We start from the raw sequence: 13,414 nt of genomic DNA on the forward strand, positions 1-13,414 counted from the left end.
CTGCCCCATTGTGGTACAATGTAACACTTTCCCACAGTCTGGGGAATAATCTTAAGTAGAAGACACTCAACTGTTGATCTTTACCATGGTGAAATGACTTTGGAGGTTACCAGATAAATCAAATTTAATTTGTACTCAATTTCAGGGCTTTTAAAAAAAAGAGGTGGGGGGAGGAGCACATCTCTGAAATGATGCAAATTCTTCTCAGAATCCGACACCCATATTTTTAAACGTTCTGTGTCTTCAGATACATGTGTTTCTGTTGGAGATTTCCTGTGCAATATTAAAAACACCCTTCTTGCTTTAAATTTCATTTACAGCGGTGTCCCGATTTTCCCGAGAACATCCAGTTTAACAGCTCCGAAGGTGATGTTCTGCATCTACACTCCTTCACTTAATGAATCGAAAGAGCTATTTGCTGTGAACATCCTGGTGATTTTTGTTTCTTTGTTTCGACTCAGTATAGAGTTGGCGTGGACCCATTTAAAACACGATTTTATTATTATTTTTAAAAAGCAATCTTTATTAATAAATGTGTATGTGATTATGCAGCTACACAATACGTGTGTCTGCATTAGTTCCGTCTATAATTAGTATTATTGGACAATTCACAGCATATCCTTCACTCTGCGATCAAGATATCAAAACAATAACAGAAGTCTTCCCCCAGTGGATAAATGTATTCTGTTGGTCCAGTTCAGCAATGAGGATCGTGTTAATCTGCAGTGGGGTGGGGGTGTTTAATTTCCTTGTTCTGCTTAATATTTCTATAGTATACTTTGATTGAATTGTAACTGTGCCACTGGGATATGGTCTAACAAATGTCAGGGCAGCCAGGACTCTTATGCAGAAATCTCAGAGCTGTATTAGATGTCTTTCTGTGTAAATAAGGAGGCGATTAATATTTAACCCTTGAGGGAAACATGAGCATAATCTTAAGGCCAGAAGGTCTCTGCCTTGGATGAGATTTCAATGTGCATGAAACGTGCAGCACATAGACCACATCAGCATGGCCACTTCATTCAGCCATGAAGATACAAGACTGGAGATGGGTTTTTACAACCACAGCTAATGTAGATGGTGGACTCCCAAGTCCCTTTTGAACCCCACACTAGCTAGACGCATCTCTTGGCATGTAAGGGGATGTGGGTGTGTTCGCACAAGGTCACTGGCTGTTGCGTGTGCTTGGCTGCATGTAAAGTGAGCTGGTTTTCCTTTGTTTCAATACCTATGGCTTTTTAATTTTAAAAGTGAAGATCTTCCAAGCTGGCTGGCACAAACCTTCCAGTGCCAGGCTTGTATGAGAAATTGCAGGCAAGGAGGGCAGAAATAAATAAATACATTAATTGTGCCGCAGGGCACAGGGTGGTGGGAAAAATATGTTGCCCCGACCTTGAGACAAATTTCAAGAGGTGGGGAATCAGATTTTGCACTGATTCCTCCCTTCTGCTGTTGAGGAGTAGCTCCTCTCATCCAGGCCTTTCATAGTGCAACAAGTGTGCAGAAAGCTGCAAAATAATAATAAAAAAAATTGTGATGCTGCCACAGCGTGTGTGTGTGTGTGTGTGTGTGCCCGCCCTACTTTGTGCTGCAGAAAGTGCCTGCTTTTGTTCACGGAGCCCTTTGTTGTTGCATGGATGGCATTGTTGTGGTACAAAATTGTAGTTCCAGGAATTTCAGGAGTTGTGCTCATCGCACGTCAGGGACTGCTGGTGCAACACCTCTTGCCACTATTCCTATTGTCATGGCTGTATTTGCTAAAAGGACTTCTCTTCCCTGCACCCCACCCTCTCACATTGTTTAGCTCGTGTGCTTCCTTTGGACTCCCCAGATGAGCCAGCGAAATCTGTAGCTCTCCTCCTTTGCAGCGAGAAGGTGGTGACGAAGAAGAGGGCTGAGGATTCAAGGGCCTAGAGTCGGGTTGGCGAACGGTGACCTATCTAATACGCAATGCCAGATGGGGGCTGGAATGGAGCTCAGTGACACCTGAAGGGCCAAAGGTCCCAATTCATGACCTAGGAAACCCAGCAGGCACAAATCACTTATGCCCCTCAATGACATAATGGAAGCAAAACTGTATTCACCTGGGAAGGGCCATAGCTCAATGGCAGATCAGCTGCTTTGCATGCAGAAGGTCCCAGGTTCAATCCCCGTCATTTTCAGATAGAGATGTGAGAGACCCTCAGTCTGAAACTGGAGAGCCACTGGCTATCAGGGCTGGGCAAGATGGACCAATGGTCTGATAGGAACTTTCCTACCTTCCTATGTTTCTGTATAGCAGTAGTTTTGAAGCAGGTCCAGTGGCAACATATTAGGATACTAGCTACTCCTGGGTATGGGGGTTCTGAACCAGGATCTGGTCAGCATTTACTGAGTTTTGGCACTGACCACGGTTTTAGTATATATTCCCATATTACATTAAATTGCATTTGGGTCTCGAATGTGCTTGAATATCTGACTATTGGTTGTGTGTGGAAGACTGACATCTGCCATAGCTTTCCATCTGCATTACAGACCAACTGAAGCAAGGCCCAGTTTTTTCCTCATGGGTGAAAAAGCCCCTTGGGAACGGCCGTGCCCTGTGTCCTTTATGGGAAGCGTATGCGAAGTATAGAATATATATGATTCCTGTTTTTCCATGCCTAGATCCAGTAGTCTAAAATGTAGAAAATGTAGGATATTTAGATAGCTACTATATTTCTTACAGGACAGCGGTAGCTGGCCTTTTCTGACCCAAGGGTCGTATTGGCAGTCACCCCTGCATGGACCACCTGTCAATGGTGGGCAAGGTCAAAATATAATTTGTGTGTTTGTGTAAGTGTGCGTTCATGCACGCGCATGCACACACACACACACATACCACAATTACGAATACAAATACAAATTGCACGTAAACATGCAGACATACACACACATACACAACTCTTTCTCTATCTCTCCCTCCCTTAAGGCACAATGAGGGTCTCTTAAAAAATCATCCCCACCCAAGCACGAAGATGGGGGAGCACAATATGTGATGAGCAAAAGGCTGTGCTTCAAGGACCACCACCATGGAGAGAACTTTTGCCTTTTACTTTTTGCCGATACAGCACTTAACCTCCCAATCTCAGTACTCTGAGGCTCAGTGCTGCGACTGAGAGACAAAACTCCTCTGCCTGCTCTTCAGAGGAGTATAATCGCTACCGGGCAGGCAGAGGGATTTAATCTTTTGATCTCCACATTGAGCACTACAACACTGAGATTTGGAGGCAAAACTGTGGTGGGTTGGCAGGCCACTCCTCGCAGCTTCCCCAGTCTGGCCTGAGGACTGCGGTTTAGCCTCCCCTGCTTTGGAGCAAGGTTTGGCATGCGAGTGAAGTGAAATATATACCCACGGGTGGTGCTTTCTCGCCACTGGCACAGGTCACCTGCAGGTGCTTCTTAAGCTGCCCTTATCGCAAAGCTGACCCTCTCTGAGCGCCATGGTTTGCAGGCGCCCCTCCATGCTGCGTTTCCCAACTTGGTGCGACTGCGCTTGTGCCATGGGTGGCTGTTGACTCCTTGGCTTCTGACTCAGTGGAAAACAGTCAGGCAACGCAGCCTCTAGGGGCGTAGGAGGGAATAACCAACCATCTGCATTTCAAAGTAATAATAAGCATTTCAAAGACAGGGATCCTCACTGGGAGGCTTCCCAGAATGCAGTTATATAAGAAACACTGTCATTAGTACAGTATCTTTGATCTGAGTTGTTTTCCCACACCGCACCCTCATGCCACACACTGCTGTGGCAAGGATGGATTCGCGCTAAGTATGAAAACAAAGCTTCTTGCAATAAGTTGTTTTTAACATTTAGCCTTAAGACCCCTTTCCGTCAGTGATAAAGAGTTGAAACTATGATGCTGTCATGGACTCCCTTTCTACCCTTCTGTATAGTGTTCACTACAGTGTTGCCTCAAGATATAAAGCACTTTGATTAGATTTCTTAAGTCTAATGGAAATCGTGCATCGGTAATTCGATTTATTTCTCCACATATTGCCTTCTGACTAGTTTTTCTGTAGCCTTCCCCCCCCCCCCGTTCGTCTGCAAGGACACTTCATCGCCATTGCCACAGACACTTTTATATATCAGGGAGCTGACACCTCATGCTGCTAAAAGTGTTTTGTGTATTGATCAAAGTCTCTCTCACACCCATTCTTCTTGACCAAGGTAGTGTGCTTCTTCTGCCGCCATTGTCTATTTCCACATGACGCCCGAGTGTCATAGGACCCGGTGTGACAAATCCCACAATGTTATTGTAACTGGAATTAGAACTACCAATGCTGGAGGTGTCTGGGATTTTTAAAAGGAATAAATGCTCATTTTTATTTTTATTTTGAAAGAGATTTTCAAAGGGCAATGATTTCCTTCCCCACCCCCATTGGTCTTATTCCTATTTAATGTCCTCTGTTTTGAAAGGAATCATTTGAATAATAGAAAGATTCAATAATCTTGTATCAGGATGAACTGCTAAACAAAGTAATATGACTTTTCATAATGAATGTGTTATATTATTGTACCTTCATACGCTCCATATTTTTCCATCACCTGGAAACATGCTGAAACCTTCCTTTTCCACATCTGCATGGACACTTTACGGATATCCAGTAATGCAGTTTTTCTGGCACTTTAAAAGAAAATGTACTCCACTTGTTTTTCTCCTTTCCAGAATCCACCAAATGCTATCTCTTTTTGGATTATTTCTTTGCATTTGTCACTTTGTCTTACTGAGCATGAATAAAACAAAGATGAATAAGTAGATACTATTTTTGTGGTCAGCTGAAAAAGCTGCCAGTAGAGAGAGTATATATCTCCTGTTTTGGAATGTCCTGATAAAGTTGCTGTCACATGACATGAATAAATACCCCCTTACTGACATTTTTAAACAAGCACAAATAATATTTGTAAAGACAAATTTTAATTTTATTTATTATAGTAATAAACTATTTTATACATTACAGTGTCTTGCCTCTGCAGTGTGTGATTTTCTGCTTGGACAAATGACTGTAATTTTAAGTTTCCTTTCAAAGGCTGCCTGATTATTTCTGAATGCATGTGAAATTATACACTGGGCAAAATTTTTTTACTTTTTGAATGTTGTCTAGATTTCTACAACTGATTTAGGGTATTTTTGCACTGCTGAATCAGGAAATGGCATCCGTTTCTCTCCATCAGGTCAGGTTTACTGTAAACTGAATGGTGGGCATTGATAAAGGTAAGTACATGTAAATTGCATGTTGCTTCACCATTTTTCAAACTTCAGGGCTTGAACTTCCATTTCTTGGAACTCCAGGAATGCTCAGCGGCAGGGAGGTCTCTCTTCAGAGTCCAACAGTAGTCAGCCATCATGACTGTGTCCCAGAGACCCTGATACCTGGTCTCCATCTCTTTCATGTCCTGATGAAATCTCTCCCCCTGCTCATCACTCATTGAACCCAAGTTCTCAGGAAACCCGTCCATATGTGAAAATAGGTAGTGCATCTTGACGCTCATGTTGCAGCCCAGGTTTCTGAAAGCAGTCAGCATGTTGTTGACAAGTTCTGCGTAGTTTCTGGCCGTATTGTTGCCAAGAAAGTTCTTCACTACCAGAACAAATGCCTTCCACACTTCCAGTTCCACTTCGTTATTGAGTTTCCGAATTCTGGATCTCTGATTTGCTGACGGATCCGAGGACCGTCAAAGATGCCAGCTTTCAACTTCTCCATGGTCAATCCTGGAAAAGCCTGGCAAAAGTAAGTGAAGCAGTCACCATCCTTGTCCAGAGCCTTGGTAAACTGCTTGATTAAGCTGAGCTTGATGTGCAGTGGTGGGAAGAGTATTCTGTCTCTGTCCACCAGAGGGTCGTTGATGACGTTCCTTTCTTTGCAAGGCACCAATTCCTCCCGCACAGGCCAGTCCTTCTTCGTGTAATGCTGAGCACGGTCCCTACTATCCCACATGCACAGAAAACATGGGTACTTGGTGAAGCCAGACTGTTGTCCCAACAAAAAGTTCACCATCTTCAGGTCAACACAAATAAACCACTTATGCTGATCATAACCAATTTTCTCCAGCACATACTTCACCGCTTCATAGTTCTCCTTCAGTGTACTCGAGTGAGCCAGGGGTATAGAGGCAAACTGGTTGCCGTTGTGTAGCAGAACACATTTCAGTGATCGCTTGCTGCCGTCAATGAACAGTCTCCAATCTTTGGGTTCGTACTGTGGCACTCCAAGCTTGAGCAGAAGCTGCGCAATATCTGCACAGTACACCAAGTCCTTCTCTTCCGAGAAAAAACGGAGGTACTCTTGATGCCCGTTGCGGAAGAAGCTGATGTGAGCGCTGTCAGAGAGGAGGTTTTTTCCCTTCAATCTGGATGCCAACAGTTCGGCAGAGTCCTTTGACAAGCTGAGGTCGCGAACTAGATCATTCAACTCCTTTTGGGAAAATGGATGTGGAGCATCATCTTCAAGAACCACTTCTTCTTCTTCATGTCCTTCAACACTGGAGGCATCTTCGTCACTAATGTCAGGAAGTTCTCCGAAGATAGTTACTGGAATTTCATTACAATGAGCTACAGAACAACGTGCTGATTGAAGATCAGGATACTTTGTGGGGCGGCTGCCCCATTAACTTAGTTTTGATCCCCCAACTTTATGCTTTGCCGCACCAATTTATGGAAGATTTTGAGGTTTTATGACTTCAAACTGATCCCTTTTCGACATAATCACCCAGAACTATCGGACCTGAATACTTCTTGTCATTAAAATAATCATTTCCAATCAAAACAATTATTTGACATGGCATTTTACCCCCACCAACTTATTCTAAAAGGCTCCACACATGCGTACATGTGAACGAAAACGTAAAAAAAGACATGTGGCCATAGCTCAAAAACTTGACCTGATTGAGCAAAACCAATGTGATTTTTTGATTCAGCGCATCAAATTCGTCCTAAATCAACTGAAAAAATGCAGACAACAAATTTGTTGTTGACCAGTGTTATTGATTGCGTTGCCATTTTTTTAAAAAAAAAACAAACTTGAGTTCTCTCTCATGGGAGGCATTGCCCATGTGGTCTCTGTGGTTTTGTAAACATGGACAGCTCTGAATTCCATAATTGGGGATTCCAGAAATTAATTGCCACAGTTCAGGATTCCAGAGTTCATGACAAGCAGGCCTTGGTTCTAAAGTTTTAATTTATTTACCACCCTTAGGATTCCAGGGGAGTGCTCAATAATCTACGGGTGTAATTCCTTTAGTCCTCTTAAGATTGTTGCTCCAGGAGAGGCTTCTCCTTTTTTTAAAAAAAAGGGCGGGGAGCAGCCAATTTTTGCTGTTTCTCTTCATCCCATCCAGAGCTCTCCCCTAAGCAAAAACTGTTCTGGGCCTTGGGGAATGAGTGAAAATCACCGCCTTCTCTGCTAGCGGACACCTCTCCTGGGTCAAAAGCCCTTGGCTTTTGGGACATAACCCTGTATTCCAGCACAAAAAGCGGGGGGGGGGGGGGACAATAATCTAACAATAAGTTAAAATAGGAACATTTTCTGAGGTGGCTTCCCATTTGTGGAATACTCTCCCCAGGGAAATATGAGGTAATGCATGTTCTTTGCACTTTTGTCCATTTACTGTATTTATTCCCCCCCGATTTGAACTATAAAAAGGTGATTTTCTTGAGTCAAAATGAGAGTACCCCTAAACATTTTTTTTTAGAAAAAAAGCACTGGATTAAACAATTGATTGTCAGGGGGTATTGTTGGTTATTGGTTGTTGTTGTTATGTTATGTGTCTTGTGTTTTTACACTGCAAATAACCTGTGACCTTCAAATGAAGGGCAGTATATAATTTTAATAAATAGCAGCAGCAGCATTTTTGCCTGGCACTAAAAAAAATTGCAACGCAGGTATCAGGTAAACCTCTTTGGGGACAGTCCACTACAACTGGGGCACCACTGCTGAAAAGGTCCTTTTCTGTTTGCCAAACCAGCATCCTTTTGCTGATGGATCCATCCGGAGAAGGCCTCCAGCAAATCTCAAAGCACAAATCAATTACTGTGAGAAGAGACACTTGTTCCAAGCACTTGGGCCCAAGCCCTTTTTGTGCTTTGAAGGTAAGAACCAGCATCTTGACCAGGTCTTAGAGCCTAAGATGTAATGCTCTTAGCACCAGTCCCTTCAATAACTCTTTCTGCTGCAGCCTCACTTTCCTTGTCAAATATACCTGCTAGTAGCAGCCACAGAGATGATAATAACAGGAGCCAGACCCTGTTATGCTCAAGAATGCTGTGCTAGCCATTTTCCAGTAGCCAGACTGCTGAAAAAAACACACACTATTGATCAGGACTCCTAGCATCTCAGCATTCTTGGGCAAATAGAAACTTTGTCAGTAGCCCTTGTGGCAAAGCACCTGCTAGTTCATCTGCCATCATTCTCAATGAATGAATCCTGAGGTTTCTGCCATTCAGACCCTGTCACTCAGTCACAATTCCCCTGTTCTTCAATGGATGATGAACTAGAAAACTTGATTTTGTGTAGATGTCTTATTCAGCACCAGGGGAAGTATTTGATTGGGGGTTATTTTCTACAGTTTTTGTTTTTTTAAAAAATGTCCCCACCCAGATGAGCTGTACTGCTTTCTTAAAAAACAAACATCCCATCCCAAACCTTCAGTGTTTGCACATGCCTGCTACGCCACAGGAACCTTTCCTTCAGCGAGAAGAGGCACAAATCCACAGCTCAGCATACAGAAACATAGAAAGTCAGGCCATTGGTCCATCTAGCTCAGTATTGTCTATTCTGATTGGAAGCAAGACAACGGCTCTCGAGGATCCCACACAAGGTTCTCTCCCAGCCCTCCATAGAGATGCTGGGGTTTCAAACTGGGCAAATGCTCCACCACGGAGCTACAGCCCCTTCCCCTAGACCTTAGCCCCTTGGCAGTTACTTTGTGGGGGTTTCATCTTGCTCCCAGTGCTGTTCCTCATTGATATGAAACTACTGGAAGGAGTCCTCAGGGGATTCGAAGCGATGTGTCACCAAGGGATAGTCTGAGTCACTGTGGTCCCTGCGTTGGCAACCTCAAGACTGAGCTACTGAAAGCCGTAGCTAGGAGGGTATGCCGCAGCCTCGCTGCTGAGTAGGACGCCAAACATGTGATGCCACTTCTGAAAGAACCACACCGGCTGGCAATTTGCTAAGAAACCAAAGGCAGGGTTCTTTTGTTGGCTTACAAAGGCTTTATACATCGACAAAAGCACATTAAAATTGGCTTCTTAGCAAATTCGTACATCAATAAAACGGAACAAACGGCAAAGAGAATAAATTGATGGAAGGAAGGCAGAGAGCAAATGTAGAGGGAGGGGAAGTGAGGCAGCAGATCTGACCCCACATGGCTACAGCAGAAGTCATTGCAGGGGTGTAAAAGGTAAAAAGCAACACTACTTTGAATTTCTGGTCCATGGCAACCTTGGAAAAGTATCTCTCACCAGGGCACCGTGAGATCACACACACTGATGTCCACAAATCTCCTTGCAATTTTTTTAATGCTGTATAAATGGTAAGTAGCATCAGTGCATGCAAGGATAGACTCTCCTCTTCATTAGCAGTTTTTTTCTTTTAAAAAATGTTTTTATTGATTTTCAGCAATAATAAAACAAACGACCACACATGTGGATACTTCCTCCACGAATGATTCAGATGCATTGGCTCAAAACAGGAGACTTTCAATTACAAAGAAGCAGATGTTCTTCTTGGGGATGTGGAATTCAGAAAGCATAAGAAAGATAAAAATATAAAGCAACACTTTAGCAAACTGATAAATTGAATCATGTGAAGGCCTCTGAGTTCTCTCAATTTCTCACCTAATGTGATGATGGGCTCCGGACTATTGTCTTTTAAATTTACAAAAGCAATAAAATAATACCTTGTGTTAATAAATGAATCATTTTTGTGACAACATGGTATTGTTTTTAATTTACTTGTCAATTTTTCATTTAGCCAAAAACCACACTTACCAATAGTGGCTGGAAACCCAGCCAGATGGGCGGGGTATAAATAATAAATTATTGTTATAATTATTTTATCAACACCACTAGTCAACAGTTGCTCATTCGAGGCACCTCCAGGATTCAACTTTTGTTAATCAAGCTGCCATGAGAAGGTGATCAATCAAGGACTTGCTCTTAATGTCCCTGTGCAGAAAGAGATCTACATCCTTACAGGTTCTTGTTAGCAAAGGTTGAATGGATTTCCTGCATTGGCTGGGGGTTGGCTAGATGGCATTTGAGGTTCTCCTCTTTCCACAGGGCAGGTGAAAGTACAAGTGATATGAAAACAACATCATTCTACAGCTTGGCCCCAACGGGTGTCTCTCGTACTATGATCAGAGCGCATTCCTCGTCTCGCTCCTCTTCTCCTGGGTCTCGAAGTGACATCTCCGAGAAGCTTGCTTGCTGGGAGCTGTCACGGCCTGCCCCAAGGCAGGGAGCACACCAGTTTTGATGATCCGTCCATAATAAGCTCCAGTTGTAGGTGATTCATCCCTGCGTTCAGCTGGGGACACATCTTGTTAGGCAGCCTGACGTAACACAGTCCGCAGGCAAAGGGTTATGGGAGGCAAATGCGCCTAACCGGCAGTATTTTTATTTCAGTGTTTTTTTTTTAAAAAAAAAAAACCCAGCAAGAAGAAAAGATGGCAGCCTCATTACCCTAAGAGTGTAGGCTGTTTACAGGTAGGTAGCCGTGTTGGTCTGCCATAGTCGAAACAAAATAAAAAATTCCTTTCAGTAGCACCTTAGAGACCAACTAAGTTTGTTATTGGTATGAGCTTTCGTGTACATGCACACTTCTTCAGTGTAGGCTGTGTTATTTTACAGAAACATAGGTCCTGTTTTCCTTAGGGTGCCTTCTAATTCTTTACCCAGCACAAATATTTTCTGTAATGCAAATCCTCTCACATATTAATATGTGCTGGAGGGAGTAGGCCTCCTTTTGCGATGTATCGACTTATAACTTTTCACTGAGGAAATCGGCTAACGGACATCCGCCCCTTTTGGGGGGGGGGTTACCCTCCCACTGTTGCTCCTCCCCACTTTTGCCGTGGCCCCACCCATTGGCATGTGGCCCTCAGAAGGTTGAGAACAAGGGAATGCAGCCCTTGGTCTGAGAAGGGTTCTCTTCCTTTGATCTAGGTTTCCTAGTCCTTGCTCAGCACTCTTATCTATTGCTATACGGACTCCTTTAAGTAGGTGTGCTTTAATGGCAAACTTGTCAGTTTTGTAAAAAGCACTGCTCCAAAGTTCTGGGGGGAAATTGCGTAATCAAGTGACCTACAGGACAAATCAGAAACAGCAAGTTCAGGGCATATGTAAATCGATGTATACTAAAGCAAAAAGAATGTCATGATGCTATTGTTATAATTGACTATTTCATGGATTTTTCTTTTTTAAAGAAGTTAAGCTCCCGCCCTGCTTTGACCTGCTTTGAGCAGATTAGCCAAACTAAGAAGCTTTTCATTCTCTGATGTGAAACCGATATGGGAACAAAGCTTAGTGCACAATTTGTAATCAAGGCAGAATGAGAGAGAGCACCAATTAGTCTGATTGTACCAATAGAACTGTTGCAAAATGGCAATTGCCTTATGCTAGCTTGTTGCATCTCACATATCTCACATATCTAATTTTGATGTCCCTGCCAGCCCTCATGCTGCCAAAATTTGATGTGCCCTGCCCTTGTGCTGCCTTCCCAAGCCGGCTAAGAGAGGCAATGGGATTTGTGAAGGAGGCGCAAGGCTCTGGCAGGTTCTTAGAGCCCTCCCACCTCCTTCCCAAAGATGGGAAAGTGCTAAAAAGGCTTTGGGAAGGAGGACCTGAGGACCCTATCAGAGCCCTCACGCCACCTTCCCAAAGACCGCCTCCTTATGCAGCTTTGGGAAGGCAGTGCTAGGGCTGTGGGTAGAGTTATCAAATGCTGCTGATGGCTGCCAAGAAAGGCCTTGAGGGCATGTTGGACCACCCTGCTCTATCTGAAGGGTTATGAGGCGACAGGCCTCTCCTCTATTCAAGGGACTTTCTGCTCCAACTGCCTGTCAGACTTCAGGGAATCCAATCCCTCCCACGGTGGCAGCCAAGAAGCAGACAAACAATAAACGTTCTTCCCAAGCAATTTATTCAATACAGTGGAACCTCGGGTTGCGAACGTGATCCATGCGGGAGGGACGTTCGCAACCCACAGCATTCGCAACCCGCAGTGCCGTGTCTGTGCACGTGCGGGTTGCGATTCGGCGCATGCACGAGCACCGAAACCCGAAGTAACCCGTTCCGGTACTTCCAGGTTTGGCACGGTGCGCAACCCAAAAATGCATAACCTGAAGCATCTGTAACCTGAGGTACCACTGTAATTCACAGAGAGCAAAGAAGGAATGCAGTCTTCCTATGATAATGGCATTGCTCTGAGTAAGGTCCCACCCCCTCTGTCTCTCCTATTCTACGTCATAGCTGCATTAGCTAATCTGAGCTTTCTGCCTCTGAGCTTTCTGTCTGACTACCCTCAATGCTTGCCTGGCCCTGGGAGCGGGGTCAGGAATGCTTTCCAAAGACACTGAGTCTGTCAGCTGTCTCTCCCCTGGTGCTTCTTCTTCCTGCTGCTCCTCTTCCAATGTTTTCCAGCTTCTCCCCTCTGCAGCCTCTGAACTATGACTTTCTACAAACCACTATTCTAAATCTATACTGTCCTCCTGTTCTCAGGAAGGTTCAGGAGGAGGGGCGGTCCCCAGCATTCCTCTTCAGTCCAGTCCCTGACACTGCCATTTAAAGATAAAGAATTCTAGGAAGGGCATGAGGGCCTCAAAGCTGCCCATCAACTGTGAGCAACACCTCAACTGCACACTGAGCAAACAGGGAGGTCACGGTCTTCCCTTCTATGGTGAGATGTATTTCTGTTTTGATTAGAGCCAGTGTGGTGTAGTGGTTAAGAGCGGTAGACTCATAATCTGGGGAACCGGGTTTGATTCCCTGCTCCTCCACATGCAGCTGCTGGGTGACCTTGGGCTAGTCACACTTCTCTGAAGTCTCTCAGCCCCACTCACCTCACAGAGTGTTTGTTGTGGGGGAGGAAGGGAAAGGAGATTGTGAGCCACTTTGAGACTCCTTAGGGTCGTGATAAAGCGGGATATCAAATCCAAACTCTCTCTTCTTATTATTTCTAAATTTGCATTTTTGCAGATGAGTCAGGCAAATTATATGCAAAACTGTGCTCCTTTTTTTGGGGGGGGGGCGGCAATGCGGAAGTGACCACCCTATTCCCAAGACCAGTTTGCTGACACACATATTTACTGGATTGGAATTCAGATGTGCCCCTCTAGGAATTTCATAAATGCTTTTTTTGTGAAATGATATTGCCACTCTAACTCCTGGGTACACAA

General features: G+C 44.2%; 1 protein-coding gene across 5 annotated transcripts in view; it reads left to right on the top strand.

The window, feature by feature from the left end:
• KCNH1 (potassium voltage-gated channel subfamily H member 1) overlaps positions 1 to 2,851 on the top strand; it is a 223,006-nt gene extending 220,155 nt beyond the window's left edge. For 4 of the 5 annotated variants that reach the window (XM_081854588.1, XM_081854591.1, XM_081854592.1 and 1 more), the window contains exon 12: positions 321 to 2,851. The gene's annotated coding sequence lies outside the window, so the exon portion shown is untranslated. The remainder of the gene's footprint in view (positions 1 to 320) is intronic. The other variant, XM_081854589.1, reaches the window with a different exon arrangement.
• The last annotated feature ends 10,563 nt before the right edge of the window (positions 2,852 to 13,414 follow it).

Source organism: Podarcis erhardii, assembly GCF_964252035.2.
Source record: "Podarcis erhardii genome assembly, chromosome: 3".
In the NCBI taxonomy this organism is placed as follows: Eukaryota; Metazoa; Chordata; class Lepidosauria; order Squamata; family Lacertidae; genus Podarcis; species Podarcis erhardii.